The following is a 5,253-nucleotide window of genomic DNA, read 5'->3' as shown; positions in this document are numbered from 1 at the left end:
ACGAAAAAGAACAAAGAAGAGTTAAAAATCCTATGGGAGTTATGGGACACCATCAAATGAAACAATATACCCATTATGGAAGTCCAAGAAGGAAAAGAAAAAGAAAAATGGGAAGAAATCTTATTTTTAAAAATAATGGGCCAGGCACGGTTGCTCACACCTGTAATCTCAGCACTTTAGGGGGTGGGTAAATCATGTGAGGTTAGGAGTTCAAGACCAGCCTGACTAACATGGTGAAACCCCGCCTCTGCTAAAAATCCAAAAACTAACCAGGCGTGGTGGCAGGGACCTGTAATCCCAGCTACTTGGGAATCTGAGATGGGAGAACTGCTTGAACCAGGGAGGTGGAGGCTGCAGTGAGCTGAGATTGTGCCATTGCACTCCACCCTGGGAGACAGAGCGAGACTGTCTCAAAAAGAAAAAAAAAAGAAAAAATAATGACTTAAAATTTTCCAAATCTAGATAAGAGAATAGACATTCTAATTTATGAAGCCCAAAGATTCCTAAATAGACTGAACCTGAAGAGGTATACTGGAGAAACATTATAATTAAGTTATAAAAGTCAGAATTTTAAAAACAGCGAGAGAAAAGAAACTTCTCACACAGAAAGGAACTTCTATCAGCAGACTTTGCAGCAGAAACATTACAGGCCAGCATATCCAGCTTCAGCAGTCTCAGCTCCACCAGCTGAAGAATAAATGGGATTTGCATGAACTCCACTCTGAACTGAAACAGAGATTGCAGTGTTAGTATCCTTTTCTTCTGATCGTTATTAACAGTTCCTCAGAAAATTAAATGTCAGAAGACAGAGAAGCTCAGGAGGGTGAATTGTTGGCCCTGGAGATTATTTATGATGGAGATGAATTTAGAAAAGTAGAGTCTGTTCAAGGTAGAGAAACCAGGTTCTATTTGGATTTGCCATAGAATTTCAAGATATTTGTGAGCGCTATCTGCTCTATGCAAGCATTTAGACTTCCTATGGGAAGAACACCATGCCAGCATGGTCCTTTTTGCCTGGATGCAGTTTCTTAAGGAAGAGATCCTAGTGTTCTGGAATATTGTCTCTCCTTTCGAGCTCAGGGTGGGTTCTCAGAAAAAAGTATAGAGAATGACAGCTCAAGCCTCTCCTAACCCAGAGCTAGATATTGGAGGAGCTGCTGGATCTAATGTAGACCAAGAGGAAATTGTGGATGAGAGAGCTGTGCAGATGTGGAATAACTGTCACGTCTAATCCAGAAAATCTTGTACTTTGATCAAGGTTAGCACATAAAATGCTTTAATAGTAAATTTTTCCTGTGCAATATCTGTTTCTGTGAGGAGCTGGGCAGTGAATGCATGTACTTCTTGGAGGGCAGGTGTGTATACTGCAAAGCTTGTCTGAAGGACTACTTTGAACTCCAGATCAGAGATGGTCAGGTCCAATGCCTCAACTACCCAGAACCAAAGTGCCCTTCGATGGTCACTCCTGATCCGGTCAAAGAGCTAGTGGGACCAGAGTTATTTGCCTGTTATCATTGCCTTCTCCTCCAGCCCCCTTTGGACCGGATGGCACTTGTGGTATACTGCTGCTGCTCATGCTGCCAGTTGCCTGTGATGCAGAATCCTGACTGCACCATGGGCATCTGCTCCAGCTACAATTTTGCCTTCTGTACCTTGGGAAAATTGACCTACCATGGGGTCTCTCTATGTAAGGTGACTGCAGATAAATTAATAGACTTACGAAATAAATCCCTGAATGCAGATGAGGCCAATAAAAGATTTTTGTAACAAAGGTATCATAAGAGGGTGATTCAGAAGGCACTGGAAGAGATGGAAAGTAAGGAGGGGTTAGAAAAGAACTCAAAGAGCTGCCACGTTGTGGAACTCCCATAGAGAAATTAGATGAATGTAATAAGATGACATGTACTGACTGTATGCAATATTTCTGTTGGATTTGCATGGGTTCTTTCTCTAGAGCAGACTCTTACAAACATTTCACTGATCCTACCTCACCATGTTTTAATGGGCTGTTTCACGCTATGGATGTTAATGGAGACATTTGGGAAGATGGGATTGAAGACTAGTTAATGACTGCTCAAGATATGGAAGTGGATTGGTTTTCCCTAATCTTTTGTCAGTACACAAAGTAACTTTGCAGGATATTTATGGCACTATTCATTCACTCTTCCTGTGTAGAAGATATGGAAGAACAAGTCTTATATTTTCATGTGGTACTACTGATGAAGGTGCATTCATACATTTTTTAATGTAAGTTGAGCAAAATTATAAGCTGAAGCTTCAGAAAATGAAACAACAGAATATTAGATATAATGTGTGCAAATCTCTGAATTGTTAAAAATTAAATATTTATTTTCTTCCCAAAGCTTTAGGTAGGAAAAGAGGGGTCAAGAGTTAAACTTAGAGACCCTTTTTGTCTCTGAGAAGCATCCCTCTAAGGCATTCTGTTGGAGGTCCCTCAGTACTACTCCTTACAACAGGTGTGGGTTGAAGGCTTATGAAAATTATACTGTGATTCAGATCTAATTTACTCCATGTTAGTCACATTCCTTCCAACCTAAATTTCAGCTAAGTCAGTTCTCTTTGGAGGGAGCCCTATACTCTGTAACTGACTGGATGGTCTAGTGTTATTTTCATATACTGCTTTTCAGAATGGAAATTTACAATACTTTAAAAATATTTTTTAATACCACAAATACTGTGGGGCACTTGATATTTATTAGTGTTGTATATGGTCCACTGGTTTCAGGCCAAATCTAGAATTTAGTGATACTGGCTCAGAAGAATTTAAGTTCTATTCAACCTTCCTGGGCATTAGAGTCTAGATTCAAAATGACTTGTCTTTACTACTTTTATTCCACATTCCCTCTCTTTACCTTTGCCCTACCTTCTGTTTGTAAGGACAATTTTAATATTAATTCCAGCAACACCTGTTTTTATTTCCTCTGCTGGAATAGGAGAAAGCCTAATATGTTCCTAAGTTGAAAGTTCTTGAATTATCCACATTTCGCACTGTACATGCCTATAGTGACAGTATACAACCTGTCTATTCCACTGTAGTTCTAGTCCTAACTTTCCAAATTCTTTTAAAATATCTTCTCTAACAAGCTATGGGAATTTGGCTTCCTATTTTTTTTTTTTTTTTTTTTTTTTGCAATGGCAGTGTCTTGGGTGATAATTTTGGATTGATACCTATTCCTTTTTCTGGGTTTTCTTGGCTTTTTGAAAAATTGTCTTTTCTAATAGTTTGGTGAGTGGCTTGGTAGCAAAGTATGATTTTTTAGAAAAGAGTACAGAAAAAATTGAACTGCTGCTCAAGAACATATTCTTTTTTCCTACTTTGTCATTGAAAATTGAGGAATCACTTTTAAGTGTTTTAGGTATGTATATCCAAAGAGTGAGCGAAGACTATGTTTCCGTATTGTCAAAGGGGATGCTTAAACTTAAAAATAAAAATAAATTTTAAAATCATATTACTAAAAAGAAAGAAACATTACAGGTCAGGAAAGAATGGGATAATATATTCAGCATACTGAAAGGAAAAAAAAATCTATATTATATTGCTGATGCTGAGTATCTGTATTATACCCAAATAAACTATCATTTAAAAAATGATGAAGAGTTAAAGACTTTCCCAAACTAACAAAAGCTAAAGGAGTTTGTCAGCACTAGATTAACAGTGAAATGAAAACAAGAAGTTAAGCAGCACAACCAAGACATATGAAATTATAAATTTCACTGTAAAGATCAATATAAAGATAAACACAGAATATTGTAGTATTGTAATGGTGACACATAAATTACTTTTAACACTATAATGAGTTAAAGGGCAACATTATTAAGAATTCCAGTAACAATAGAAATTTGTTAATGTAAACATAATATAAAAAAGAGTATCTGACATCAATAACATACAGTTGCGGGGGAGTAAAGTGTAAACTTCTGCATGCAATTGTAGTTAAAATGTTGTCAGCTTCAAATAGACTGTCACAATTATAAAATGTTCAATTTTCAATGTAACCATAAGAAAAACCTCCAGTAGATACATCAAAGATAAAGAGGAAAGAATCAAAATATATAACAGCAAAAGCCATCAAAACACAATAAAGATAACAAGAGAGGAAGAAAGGAAGAGGAGAACTATAAAAGAGACAGAAAACAATTAACAAAATGTCAAGTTAATTGTAGTGTTCTTACCTATCATTAATTACTTTAAATTTAAAGGGCTAAACTCCCCAATCAAAAGACATAAATGGCTGAGTGGACTTAAAAATAACAGGTAATATCCAAATACACACTGTGTGCAAGAGACCCAGTTTAAGTTTAAGGACACACATAGACTAAAAGTGAAGGGGTGGCAAAAGATAGTCCATGTAAAAAATAACCAAAATAGAACAGGAGTGGCTACATTTTATATCAGACAAAATACACTTTAAATCAAATAATTACACAAGAGATAAATAAGGTCATTAAATGATGATAAGGGGTCAATTTTATTAAAAAATAAACAATTATAAATCTATATTCACTCAACATCAAAGACCCTAAGTATATAAGCATATAAAGCAAACATTTTGTAATCGAAAGAAGAAATGAAAACATAATACTAATATGTAATTTTTCTTTTTTTTTTTTTTTTTTAGATGGAGTCTCACTCTGTTGCCAGGCTGGAGTGCAGTGGCATGATCTCAGCTCACTGCAACCTCCAACTCCCTGGTTCAAACAATTCTCCTGCCTCAGCCTCTCAAGTAGCTGGGATTACAGGTACGTGCCACCATGTCCAGCTAATTTTTTTTTTTTTTGTATTTTTGGTAGAGACGGGTTTCACCATGTTGGCCAGGATGGTCTCGAACTCCTGACCTCGTGATCCGCCTGCCTTGGCCTCCCAAAGTACTGGAATACAGGCATGAGCCACTGAGCCTGGCCATAAGTAACTTTAATACCCCACTCTCAATAAAGGATAGATCATCTAGATAGAAAATCAATAAAACAGCAGAACTGAAGAATACTATAGGCTAAATGGACTTAACAGACATATATAGAACATTCTACTTAGTATCAGCACAATATTCATTCTTCCCAAATACATGTAAACATTCTCTAGCATAGAGTCCATGCTAGATCACAAAACAATTCTCCACAAATTCAATAAAATTAAAATCATCTAAAGTATTTTATCTGATCATAATGGAATGAAACTAGAACTCAATAATAGAAAGAAACTAGGAAAATTCACAAAAATGTGGAAATTAAACA

At 36.3% G+C, this 5,253-nt stretch overlaps 1 pseudogene; it reads left to right on the top strand.

Moving 5' to 3' along the window:
• The first annotated feature begins 952 nt into the window (after positions 1-952).
• Positions 953-2,063, top strand: LOC105507255 (annotated as a pseudogene).
• The last annotated feature ends 3,190 nt before the right edge of the window (positions 2,064-5,253 follow it).

This window comes from Colobus angolensis, unplaced genomic scaffold (genome assembly GCF_000951035.1).
Source record: "Colobus angolensis palliatus isolate OR3802 unplaced genomic scaffold, Cang.pa_1.0 Scaffold147, whole genome shotgun sequence".
Taxonomy (NCBI): domain Eukaryota; kingdom Metazoa; phylum Chordata; class Mammalia; order Primates; family Cercopithecidae; genus Colobus; species Colobus angolensis.
This window is presented reverse-complemented; position numbering and strand designations above follow the sequence as displayed.